This window comes from Arachis ipaensis, chromosome B6, assembly GCF_059453495.1.
Source record: "Arachis ipaensis isolate K30076 ecotype BB chromosome B6, ASM5945349v1, whole genome shotgun sequence".
NCBI classification, from domain to species: Eukaryota; Viridiplantae; Streptophyta; class Magnoliopsida; order Fabales; family Fabaceae; genus Arachis; species Arachis ipaensis.
In genome coordinates this window covers 66,723,130-66,732,719 of record NC_142441.1, presented here as the reverse complement: position 1 = coordinate 66,732,719, position 9,590 = coordinate 66,723,130, and the positions used below count along the sequence as shown (strand labels likewise).

The 9,590-nt window shown below is 45.3% G+C and overlaps 28 non-coding genes and 2 pseudogenes across 28 annotated transcripts; all 30 read right to left on the bottom strand.

Moving 5' to 3' along the window:
• Positions 1–54: 54 nt before the first annotated feature.
• LOC148560033 (5S ribosomal RNA) lies at positions 55–173 on the bottom strand. Its single transcript, XR_015889881.1, has one exon. It is a non-coding gene; the product is annotated as a 5S ribosomal RNA (ribosomal RNA).
• A 196-nt stretch (positions 174–369) lies between these two features.
• Positions 370–488, bottom strand: LOC148560032 (5S ribosomal RNA). Its single transcript, XR_015889462.1, has one exon. It is a non-coding gene; the product is annotated as a 5S ribosomal RNA (ribosomal RNA).
• Positions 489–679: 191 nt separating this feature from the next.
• LOC148560031 (5S ribosomal RNA) lies at positions 680–798 on the bottom strand. The gene has a single exon (XR_015889287.1). It is a non-coding gene; the product is annotated as a 5S ribosomal RNA (ribosomal RNA).
• Positions 799–1,009: 211 nt separating this feature from the next.
• Positions 1,010–1,128, bottom strand: LOC148560030 (5S ribosomal RNA). The gene has a single exon (XR_015888478.1). It is a non-coding gene; the product is annotated as a 5S ribosomal RNA (ribosomal RNA).
• Positions 1,129–1,322: 194 nt separating this feature from the next.
• On the bottom strand, positions 1,323–1,441 carry LOC148560029 (5S ribosomal RNA). Its single transcript, XR_015888766.1, has one exon. It is a non-coding gene; the product is annotated as a 5S ribosomal RNA (ribosomal RNA).
• A 194-nt stretch (positions 1,442–1,635) lies between these two features.
• Positions 1,636–1,754, bottom strand: LOC148560028 (5S ribosomal RNA). Its single transcript, XR_015890058.1, has one exon. It is a non-coding gene; the product is annotated as a 5S ribosomal RNA (ribosomal RNA).
• A 217-nt stretch (positions 1,755–1,971) lies between these two features.
• Positions 1,972–2,090, bottom strand: LOC148560027 (5S ribosomal RNA). Its single transcript, XR_015888477.1, has one exon. It is a non-coding gene; the product is annotated as a 5S ribosomal RNA (ribosomal RNA).
• A 194-nt stretch (positions 2,091–2,284) lies between these two features.
• LOC148560026 (5S ribosomal RNA) lies at positions 2,285–2,403 on the bottom strand. The gene has a single exon (XR_015888765.1). It is a non-coding gene; the product is annotated as a 5S ribosomal RNA (ribosomal RNA).
• A 195-nt stretch (positions 2,404–2,598) lies between these two features.
• LOC148560025 (5S ribosomal RNA) lies at positions 2,599–2,717 on the bottom strand. Its single transcript, XR_015890342.1, has one exon. It is a non-coding gene; the product is annotated as a 5S ribosomal RNA (ribosomal RNA).
• A 273-nt stretch (positions 2,718–2,990) lies between these two features.
• LOC148560024 (5S ribosomal RNA) lies at positions 2,991–3,109 on the bottom strand (annotated as a pseudogene).
• A 205-nt stretch (positions 3,110–3,314) lies between these two features.
• LOC148560023 (5S ribosomal RNA) lies at positions 3,315–3,433 on the bottom strand. The gene has a single exon (XR_015889783.1). It is a non-coding gene; the product is annotated as a 5S ribosomal RNA (ribosomal RNA).
• Positions 3,434–3,614: 181 nt separating this feature from the next.
• LOC148560022 (5S ribosomal RNA) lies at positions 3,615–3,733 on the bottom strand. Its single transcript, XR_015889339.1, has one exon. It is a non-coding gene; the product is annotated as a 5S ribosomal RNA (ribosomal RNA).
• Positions 3,734–3,959: 226 nt separating this feature from the next.
• On the bottom strand, positions 3,960–4,078 carry LOC148560021 (5S ribosomal RNA). Its single transcript, XR_015889938.1, has one exon. It is a non-coding gene; the product is annotated as a 5S ribosomal RNA (ribosomal RNA).
• Positions 4,079–4,282: 204 nt separating this feature from the next.
• LOC148560020 (5S ribosomal RNA) lies at positions 4,283–4,400 on the bottom strand (annotated as a pseudogene).
• Positions 4,401–4,592: 192 nt separating this feature from the next.
• Positions 4,593–4,711, bottom strand: LOC148560019 (5S ribosomal RNA). The gene has a single exon (XR_015889213.1). It is a non-coding gene; the product is annotated as a 5S ribosomal RNA (ribosomal RNA).
• A 196-nt stretch (positions 4,712–4,907) lies between these two features.
• On the bottom strand, positions 4,908–5,026 carry LOC148560018 (5S ribosomal RNA). The gene has a single exon (XR_015888476.1). It is a non-coding gene; the product is annotated as a 5S ribosomal RNA (ribosomal RNA).
• A 192-nt stretch (positions 5,027–5,218) lies between these two features.
• Positions 5,219–5,337, bottom strand: LOC148560017 (5S ribosomal RNA). The gene has a single exon (XR_015891640.1). It is a non-coding gene; the product is annotated as a 5S ribosomal RNA (ribosomal RNA).
• A 229-nt stretch (positions 5,338–5,566) lies between these two features.
• On the bottom strand, positions 5,567–5,685 carry LOC148560016 (5S ribosomal RNA). The gene has a single exon (XR_015889694.1). It is a non-coding gene; the product is annotated as a 5S ribosomal RNA (ribosomal RNA).
• A 193-nt stretch (positions 5,686–5,878) lies between these two features.
• On the bottom strand, positions 5,879–5,997 carry LOC148560015 (5S ribosomal RNA). Its single transcript, XR_015889367.1, has one exon. It is a non-coding gene; the product is annotated as a 5S ribosomal RNA (ribosomal RNA).
• A 194-nt stretch (positions 5,998–6,191) lies between these two features.
• On the bottom strand, positions 6,192–6,310 carry LOC148560014 (5S ribosomal RNA). Its single transcript, XR_015888693.1, has one exon. It is a non-coding gene; the product is annotated as a 5S ribosomal RNA (ribosomal RNA).
• A 207-nt stretch (positions 6,311–6,517) lies between these two features.
• LOC148560013 (5S ribosomal RNA) lies at positions 6,518–6,636 on the bottom strand. The gene has a single exon (XR_015891223.1). It is a non-coding gene; the product is annotated as a 5S ribosomal RNA (ribosomal RNA).
• A 197-nt stretch (positions 6,637–6,833) lies between these two features.
• On the bottom strand, positions 6,834–6,952 carry LOC148560012 (5S ribosomal RNA). Its single transcript, XR_015891079.1, has one exon. It is a non-coding gene; the product is annotated as a 5S ribosomal RNA (ribosomal RNA).
• A 194-nt stretch (positions 6,953–7,146) lies between these two features.
• On the bottom strand, positions 7,147–7,265 carry LOC148560011 (5S ribosomal RNA). The gene has a single exon (XR_015889212.1). It is a non-coding gene; the product is annotated as a 5S ribosomal RNA (ribosomal RNA).
• Positions 7,266–7,456: 191 nt separating this feature from the next.
• LOC148560010 (5S ribosomal RNA) lies at positions 7,457–7,575 on the bottom strand. The gene has a single exon (XR_015888474.1). It is a non-coding gene; the product is annotated as a 5S ribosomal RNA (ribosomal RNA).
• Positions 7,576–7,782: 207 nt separating this feature from the next.
• On the bottom strand, positions 7,783–7,901 carry LOC148560009 (5S ribosomal RNA). Its single transcript, XR_015889149.1, has one exon. It is a non-coding gene; the product is annotated as a 5S ribosomal RNA (ribosomal RNA).
• Positions 7,902–8,089: 188 nt separating this feature from the next.
• Positions 8,090–8,208, bottom strand: LOC148560008 (5S ribosomal RNA). The gene has a single exon (XR_015889148.1). It is a non-coding gene; the product is annotated as a 5S ribosomal RNA (ribosomal RNA).
• A 210-nt stretch (positions 8,209–8,418) lies between these two features.
• On the bottom strand, positions 8,419–8,537 carry LOC148560007 (5S ribosomal RNA). The gene has a single exon (XR_015888473.1). It is a non-coding gene; the product is annotated as a 5S ribosomal RNA (ribosomal RNA).
• Positions 8,538–8,732: 195 nt separating this feature from the next.
• On the bottom strand, positions 8,733–8,851 carry LOC148560006 (5S ribosomal RNA). Its single transcript, XR_015888472.1, has one exon. It is a non-coding gene; the product is annotated as a 5S ribosomal RNA (ribosomal RNA).
• Positions 8,852–9,041: 190 nt separating this feature from the next.
• LOC148560005 (5S ribosomal RNA) lies at positions 9,042–9,160 on the bottom strand. Its single transcript, XR_015889286.1, has one exon. It is a non-coding gene; the product is annotated as a 5S ribosomal RNA (ribosomal RNA).
• A 208-nt stretch (positions 9,161–9,368) lies between these two features.
• LOC148560004 (5S ribosomal RNA) lies at positions 9,369–9,487 on the bottom strand. Its single transcript, XR_015888471.1, has one exon. It is a non-coding gene; the product is annotated as a 5S ribosomal RNA (ribosomal RNA).
• Positions 9,488–9,590: the final 103 nt, after the last annotated feature.

The window sequence follows — 9,590 nt, the reverse complement described above, 5'->3', positions numbered from 1 at the left end:
GCCGTTTAAAGAACGAGGGTAAGCACGACGTAAAAAAAAAAAAAAAAAACAAAAGAGGTGCAACACGAGGACTTCCCAGGAGGTCACCCATCCTAGTACTACTCTCGCCCAAGCACGCTTAACTGCGGAGTTCTGATGGAATCCGGTGCATTAGTGCAGGTATGATCGCACCTATTATAATATGCGCACATAATTATCATATGCATGTCTTGCGACGTAGGGTAAGTCGAGCTGCGAATCCCTGCGGGGCCCGTGCGAGCTCGCCTAAAATGAGGTCATTGAGACTCGCTTTAGCTAAACTATTCAAGATAGCGCCGTTTAAAGAACGAGGGTAAGCACGACGTAAAAAAAAAAAAAAAAAAAAAAAAAGAAGTGCAACACGAGGACTTCCCTGGAGGTCACCCATCCTAGTACTACTCTCGCCCAAGCACGCTTAACTGCGGAGTTCTGATGGGATCCGGTGCATTAGTGCTGGTATGATCGCACCTATTAAAATATGCGCACATAATTATCATATGCATGTCTCGCGACGTAGGGTAAGTCGAGCTGCGAATCCCTGCGGGGCCCGTGCGAACTTGCCTAAAATGAGGTCATTGAGACTCGCTTTAGCTAAACTATTCAAGATAGCGCCGTTTAAAGAACGAGGGTAAGCACGACGTAAAAAAAAAAAAAAAAAAAAGAGGTGCAACACGAGGACTTCCCAAGAGGTCACCCATCCTAGTACTACTCTCGCCCAAGCACGCTTAACTGCGGAGTTCTGATGGGATCCGGTGAATTAGTGCTGGTATGATCGCACCTATTAAAATATGCGCACATAATTATCATATGCATGTCTCGCGACGTAGGGTAAGTCGAGTTGCAAATCCCTGCGGGGCCCGTGGGAGCTTGCCTAAAATCAGGTCATTGAGACTCGCTTTAACTAAACTGTGCAAGATAGCGCCGTTTAAAGAACGAGGGTAAGCACGACGTAAAAAAAAAAAAAAAAAAAAAAAAAAAAAAAGAAGAAGAAGAGGTGCAACACGAGGACTTCCCAGGAGGTCACCCATCCTAGTACTACTCTCGCCCAAGCACGCTTAACTGCGGAGTTCTGATGGGATCCGGTGCATTAGTGCTGGTATGATCGCACCTTTTATAATATGCGCACATAATTATCATATGCATGTCTTGCGACGTAGGGTAAGTCGAGCTGCGAATCCCTGCGGGGACCGTGCGAGCTTGCCTAAAATGAGGTCATTGAGACTCGCTTTAGCTAAACTATTCAAGATAGCGCCGTTTAAAGAACGAGGGTAAGCACGACGTAAAAAAAAAAAAAAAAAAAAAAAGAGGTGCAACACGAGGACTTCCCAGGAGGTCACCCATCCTAGTACTACTCTCGCCCAAGCACGCTTAACTGCGGAGATCTGATGGGATCCGGTGCATTAGTGCTGGTATGATCGCACCTATTATAATATGCGCACATAATTATCATATGCATGTCTTGCGACGTAGGGTAAGTCGAGCTGCGAATCCCTGCGGGGCCCGTGCGAGCTTGCCTAAAATGAGGTCATTGAGACTCGCTTTAGCTAAACTATTCAAGATAGCGCCGTTTAAAGAACGAGGGTAAGCACGACGTAAAAAAAAAAAAAAAAAAAAAAAGAGGTGCAACACGAGGACTTCGCAGGAGGTCACCCATCCTAGTACTACTCTCGCCCAAGCACGCTTAACTGCAGAGTTCTGATGGGATCCGGTGCATTAGTGCTGGTATGATCGCACCTATTAAAATATGCGCACATAATTATCATATGCATGTCTCGCGACGTAGGGTAAGTCGAGTTGCAAATCCCTGCGGGGCCCGTGGGAGCTTGCCTAAAATCAGGTCATTGAGACTCGCTTTAACTAAACTGTGCAAGATAGCGCCGTTTAAAGAACGAGGGTAAGCACGACGTAAAAAAAAAAAAAAAAAAAAAAAAAAAAAAAAAAAAAGAAGAAGAAGAGGTGCAACACGAGGACTTCCCAGGAGGTCACCCATCCTAGTACTACTCTCGCCCAAGCACGCTTAACTGCGGAGTTCTGATGGGATCCGGTGCATTAGTGCTGGTATGATCGCACCTTTTATAATATGCGCACATAATTATCATATGCATGTCTTGCGACGTAGGGTAAGTCGAGCTGCGAATCCCTGCGGGGACCGTGCGAGCTTGCCTAAAATGAGGTCATTGAGACTCGCTTTAGCTAAACTATTCAAGATAGCGCCGTTTAAAGAACGAGGGTAAGCACGACGTAAAAAAAAAAAAAAAAAAAAAAAGAGGTGCAACACGAGGACTTCCCAGGAGGTCACCCATCCTAGTACTACTCTCGCCCAAGCACGCTTAACTGCGGAGATCTGATGGGATCCGGTGCATTAGTGCTGGTATGATCGCACCTATTATAATATGCGCACATAATTATCATATGCATGTCTTGCGACGTAGGGTAAGTCGAGCTGCGAATCCCTGCGGGGCCCGTGCGAGCTTGCCTAAAATGAGGTCATTGAGACTCGCTTTAGCTAAACTATTCAAGATAGCGCCGTTTAAAGAACGAGGGTAAGCACGACGTAAAAAAAAAAAAAAAAAAAAAAAAGAGGTGCAACACGAGGACTTCCCAGGAGGTCACCCATCCTAGTACTACTCTCGCCCAAGCACGCTTAACTGCAGAGTTCTGATGGGATCCGGTGCATTAGTGCTAGTATGATCGCACCTTTTATAATATGCGCACATAATTATCATATGCATGTCTTGCGACGTAGGGTAAGTCGAGCTGCGAATCCCTGCGGGGACCGTGCGAGCTTGCCTAAAATGAGGTCATTGAGACTCGCTTTAGCTAAACTATTCAAGATAGCGCCGTTTAAAGAACGAGGGTAAGCACGACGTAAAAAAAAAAAAAAAAAAAAAAAAAAAAAAAAAAAGAGGTGCAACACGAGGACTTCCTCGTTTAAAGAACGAGGGTAAGCACGACGTAAAAAAAAAAAAAAAGAGGTGCCACACGAGGACTTCCCAGGACGTCACCCATCCTAGTACTACTCTCGCCCAAGCACGCTTAACTGCGGAGTTCTGATGGGATCCGGTGCATTAGTGCTGGTGTGATCGCACCTATTATAATATGCGCACATAATTATCATATGCATGTCTTGCGACGTAGGGTAAGTCGAGCTGCGAATCCCTGCGGGGCCCGTGCGAGCTTGCCTAAAATGAGGTCATTGAGACTCGCTTTAGCTAAACTATTCAAGATAGCGCCGTTTAAAGAACGAGGGTAAGCACGACGTAAAAAAAAAAAAAAAAAAAAAAAAAAAAAAAAAAAAGGTGCAACACGAGGACTTCCCAGGAGGTCACCCATCCTAGTACTACTCTCGCCCAAGCACGCTTAACTGCGGAGTTCTGATGGGATCCGTTGTATTAGTGCTGGTATGATCGCACCTATTATAATATGCGCACATAATTATCATATGCATGTCTTGCGACGTAGGGTAAGTCGAGCTGCGAATCCCTGCGGGGCCCGTGCGAACTTGCCTAAAATGAGGTCATTGAGACTCGCTTTAGCTAAACTATTCAAGATAGCGCCGTTTAAAGAACGAGGGTAAGCACGACGTAAAAAAAAAAAAGGTGCAACACGAGGACTTCCCAAGAGGTCACCCATCCTAGTACTACTCTCGCCCAAGCACGCTTAACTGCGGAGTTCTGATGGGATCCGGTGAATTAGTGCTGGTATGATCGCACCTATTAAAATATGCGCACATAATTATCATATGCATGTCTCGCGACGTAGGGTAAGTCGAGTTGCAAATCCCTGCGGGGCCCGTGCGAACTTGCCTAAAATGAGGTCATTGAGACTCGCTTTAGCTAAACTATTCAAGATAGCGCCGTTTAAAGAACGAGGGTAAGAACGACGTAAAAAAAAAAAAAAAAAAAAAAAAAAAAAAAAAAAAAAAAAAAAAAAAAAAAAAAAAGGTGCAACACGAGGACTTCCCAGGAGGTCACCCATCCTAGTACTACTCTCGCCCAAGCACGCTTAACTGCGGAGTTCTGATGGGATCCGGTAAATTAGTGCTGGTATGATCGCACCTATTAAAATATGCGCACATAATTATCATATGCATGTCTCGCGACGTAGGGTAAGTCGAGTTGCAAATCCCTGCGGGGCCCGTGGGAGCTTGCCTAAAATCAGGTCATTGAGACTCGCTTTAGCTAAACTATTCAAGATAGCGCCGTTTAAAGAACGAGGGTAAGCACGACGTAAAAAAAAAAAAAAAAAAAAAAAAAAAAAAAAAGAGGTGCAACACGAGGACTTCCCAGGAGGTCATCCATCCTAGTACTACTCTGGCCCAAGCACGCTTAACTGCGGAGTTTGATGGGATCCGGTGCATTAGTGCTGGTATGATCGCACCTATTATAATATGCGCACATAATTATCATATGCATGTCTCGCGACGTAGGGTAAGTCGAGCTGCGAATCCCTGCGGGGCCCGTGCGAACTTGCCTAAAATGAGGTCATTGAGACTCGCTTTAGCTAAACTATTCAAGATAGCGCCGTTTAAAGAACGAAGGTAAGCACGACGTAAAAAAAAAAAAAAAAAAAAAAAGGTGCAACACGAGGACTTCCCAGGAGGTCACCCATCCTAGTACTACTCTCGCCCAAGCACGCTTAACTGCGGAGTTCTGATGGGATCCGGTGAATTAGTGCTGGTATGATCGCACCTATTAAAATATGCGCACATAATTATCATATGCATGTCTCGCGACGTAGGGTAAGTCGAGTTGCAAATCCCTGCGGGGCCCGTGGGAGCTTGCCTAAAATCAGGTCATTGAGACACGCTTTAACTAAACTGTGCAAGATAGCGCCGTTTAAAGAACGAGGGTAAGCACGACGTAAAAAAAAAAAAAAAAAAAAAAGAAGAGGTGCAACACGAGGACTTCCCAGGAGGTCACCCATCCTAGTACTACTCTCGCCCAAGCACGCTTAACTGCGGAGTTCTGATGGGATCCGGTGCATTAGTGCTGGTATGATCGCACCTTTTATAATATGCGCACATAATTATCATATGCATGTCTTGCGACGTAGGGTAAGTCGAGCTGCGAATCCCTGCGGGGACCGTGCGAGCTTGCCTAAAATGAGGTCATTGAGACTCGCTTTAGCTAAACTATTCAAGATAGCGCCGTTTAAAGAACGAGGGTAAGCACGACGTAAAAAAAAAAAAAAAAAAAAAGAGGTGCAACAAGAGGACATCCCAGGAGGTCACCCATCCTAGTACTACTCTCGCCCAAGCACGCTTAACTGCGGAGTTCTGATGGGATCCGGTGAATTAGTGCTGGTATGATCGCACCTATTATAATATGCGCACATAATTATCATATGCATGTCTTGCGACGTAGGGTAAGTCGAGCTACGAATCCCTGCGGGGCCCGTGCGAGCTTGCCTAAAATGAGGTCATTGAGACTCGCTTTAGCTAAACTATTCAAGATAGCGCCGTTTAAAGAACGAGGGTAAGCACGACGTAAAAAAAAAAAAAAAAAAAAAAAAAAAAAAAAAAAAAAAAAAAAAAAAAAAAAAAAAAGAGGTGCAACACGAGTACTTCCCAAGAGGTCACCCATCCTAGTACTACTCTCGCCCAAGCACGCTTAACTGCGGAGTTCTGATGGGATCCGGTGAATTAGTGCTGGTATGATCGCACCTATTAAAATATGCGCACATAATTATCATATGCATGTCTCGCGACGTACGGTAAGTCGAGTTGCAAATCCCTGCGGGGCTCGTGGGAGCTTGCCTAAAATCAGGTCATTGAGACTCGCTTTAACTAAACTGTGCAAGATAGCGCCGTTTAAAGAACGAGGGTAAGCACGACGTAAAAAAAAAAAAAAAAAAAAAAGAGGTGCAACACGAGGACTTCCCAGGAGGTCACCCATCCTAGTACTACTCTCGCCCAAGCACGCTTAACTGCGGAGTTCTGATGGGATCCGGTGCATTAGTGCTGATATGATCGCACCTTTTATAATATGCGCACATAATTATCATATGCATGTCTTGCGACGTAGGGTAAGTCGAGCTGCGAATCCCTGCGGGGACCGTGCGAGCTTGCCTAAAATGAGGTCATTGAGACTCGCTTTAGCTAAACTATTCAAGATAGCGCCGTTTAAAGAATGAGGGTAAGCACGACGTAAAAAAAAAAAAAAAAAAAAAAAGAGGTGCAACACGAGGACTTCCCAGGAGGTCACCCATCGTAGTACTACTCTCGCCCAAGCACGCTTAACTGCGGAGTTCTGATGGGATCCGGTGCATTAGTGCTGGTATGATCGCACCTATTATAATATGCGCACATAATTATCATATGCATGTCTTGCGACGTAGGGTAAGTCGAGCTGCGAATCCCTGCGGGGCCCGTGCGAGCTTGCCTAAAATGAGGTCATTGAGACTCGCTTTAGCTAAACTATTCAAGATAGCGCCGTTTAAAGAACGAGGGTAAGCACGACGTAAAAAAAAAAAAAAAAAAAAAAAAAAAAAAAAAAAAGAGGTGCAACACGAGGACTTCCCAGGAGGTCACCCATCCTAGTAATACTCTCGCCCAAGCACGCTTAACTGCGGAGTTCTGATGGGATCCGTTGCATTAGTGCTGGTATGATCGCACCTATTATAATATGCGCACATAATTATCATATGCATGTCTTGCGACGTAGGGTAAGTCGAGCTGCGAATCCCTGCGGGGCCCGTGCGAGCTTGCCTAAAATCAGGTCATTGAGACTCGCTTTAGCTAAACTATTCAAGATAGCGCCGTTTAAAGAACGAGGGTAAGCACGACGTAAAAAAAAAAAAAAAAAAAAAAAAAAAAGGTGCAACACGAGGACTTCCCAAGAGGTCACCCATCCTAGTATTAATCTCGCCCAAGCACGCTTAACTGCGGAGTTCTGATGGGATCCGGTGCATTAGTGCTGGTGTGATCGCACCTATTAAAATATGCGCACATAATTATCATATGCATGTCTCGCGACGTAGGGTAAGTCGAGCTGCGAATCCCTGCGGGGCCCGTGCGAACTTGCCTAAAATGAGGTCATTGAGACTCGCTTTAGCTAAACTATTCAAGATAGCGCCGTTTAAAGAACGAGGGTAAGAAGGACGTAAAAAAAAAAAAAAAAAAAAAAAAAGGTGCAACACGAGGACTTCCCAGGAGGTCACCCATCCTAGTACTACTCTCGCCCAAGCACGCTTAACTGCGGAGTTCTGATGGGATCCGGTGAATTAGTGCTGGTATGATCGCACCTATTAAAATATGCGCACATAATTATCATATGCATGTCTCGCGACGTAGGGTAAGTCGAGTTGCAAATCCCTGCGGGGCCCGTGGGAGCTTGCCTAAAATCAGGTCATTGAGACTCGCTTTAACTAAACTGTGCAAGATAGCGCCGTTTAAAGAACGAGGGTAAGCACGACGTAAAAAAAAAAAAAAAAAAAAGAGGTGCAACACGAGGACTTCCCAGGAGGTCACCCATCCTAGTACTACTCTCGCCCAAGCACGCTTAACTGCGGAGTTCTGATGGGATCCGGTGCATTAGTGCTGGTATGATCGCACCTATTATAATATGCGCACATAATTTTCATATGCATGTCTTGCGACGTAGGGTAAGTCGAGCTGCGAATCCCTGCGGGGCCCGTGCGAGCTTGCCTAAAATGAGGTCATTGAGACTCGCTTTAGCTAAACTATTCAAGATAGCGCCGTTTAAAGAACGAGGGTAAGCACGACGTAAAAAAAAAAAAAAAAAAAAAAAAAAAAAAAAAAAAGAGGTGCAACACGAGGACTTCACAGGAGGTCACCCATCCTAGTACTACTCTCGCCCAAGCACGCTTAACTGCGGAGTTCTGATGGGATCCGGTGCATTAGTGCTGGTATGATCGCACCTATTAAAATATGCGCACATAATTATCATATGCATGTCTCGCGACGTAGGGTAAGTCGAGCTGCGAATCCCTGCGGGTCCGTGCGAACTTGCCTAAAATGAGGTCATTGAGACTCGCTTTAGCTAAACTATTCAAGATAGCGCCGTTTAAAGAACGAAGGTAAGCACGACGTAAAAAAAAAAAAAAAAAAGAGGTGCAATACGAGGACTTCCCAAGAGGTCACCCATCCTAGTACTACTCTCGCCCAAGCACGCTTAACTGCGGAGTTCTGATGGGATCCGGTGAATTAGTGCTGGTATGATCGCACCTATAAAAATATGCGCACATAATTATCATATGCATGTCTCGCGACGTAGGGTAAGTCGAGTTGCAAATCCCTGCGGGGCCCGTGGGAGCTTGCCTAAAATCAGGTCATTGAGACTCGCTTTAACTAAACTGTGCAAGATAGCGCCGTTTAAAGAACGAGGGTAAGCACGACGTAAAAAAAAAAAAAAAAAAAAAAAAAAAAAAAAAAAAGAAGAGGTGCAACACGAGGACTTCCCAGGAGGTCACCCATCCTAGTACTACTCTCGCCCAAGCACGCTTAACTGCGGAGTTCTGATGGGATCCGGTGCATTAGTGCTGGTATGATCGCACCTTTTATAATATGCGCACATAATTATCATATGCATGTCTTGCGACGTAGGGTAAGTCGAGCTGCGAATCCCTGCGGGGACCGTGCGAGCTTGCCTAAAATGAGGTCATTGAGACTCGCTTTAGCTAAACTATTCAAGATAGCGCCGTTTAAAGAACGAGGGTAAGCACGACGTAAAAAAAAAAAAAAAAAAAAAAAAGAGGTGCAACACGAGGACTTCCCAGGAGGTCACCCATCCTAGTACTACTCTCGCCCAAGCACGCTTAACTGCGGAGTTCTGATGGGATCCGGTGCATTAGTGCTGGTATGATCGCACCTATTAAAATATGCGCACATAATTATCATATGCATGTCTCGCGACGTAGGGTAAGTCGAGCTGCGAATCCCTGCGGGGCCCGTGCGAACTTGCCTAAAATGAGGTCATTGAGACTCGCTTTAGCTAAACTATTCAAGATAGCGCCGTTTAAAGAACGATGGTAAGCACGACGTAAAAAAAAAAAAAAAAAAAGAGGTGCAACACGAGGACTTCCCAAGAGGTCACCCATCCTAGTACTACTCTCGCCCAAGCACGCTTAACTGCGGAGTTCTGATGGGATCCGGTGAATTAGTGCTGGTATGATCGCACCTATAAAAATATGCGCACATAATTATCATATGCATGTCTCGCGACGTAGGGTAAGTCGAGTTGCAAATCCCTGCGGGGCCCGTGGGAGCTTGCCTAAAATCAGGTCATTGAGACTCGCTTTAACTAAACTGTGCAAGATAGCGCCGTTTAAAGAACGAGGGTAAGCACGACGTAAAAAAAAAAAAAAAAAAAAAAAAAAAAAAAAAAGAAGAGGTGCAACACGAGGACTTCCCAGGAGGTCACCCATCCTAGTACTACTCTCGCCCAAGCACGCTTAACTGCGGAGTTCTGATGGGATCCGGTGCATTAGTGCTGGTATGATCGCACCTTTTATAATATGCGCACATAATTATCATATGCATGTCTTGCGACGTAGGGTAAGTCGAGCTGCGAATCCCTGCGGGGACCGTGCGAGCTTGCCTAAAATGAGGT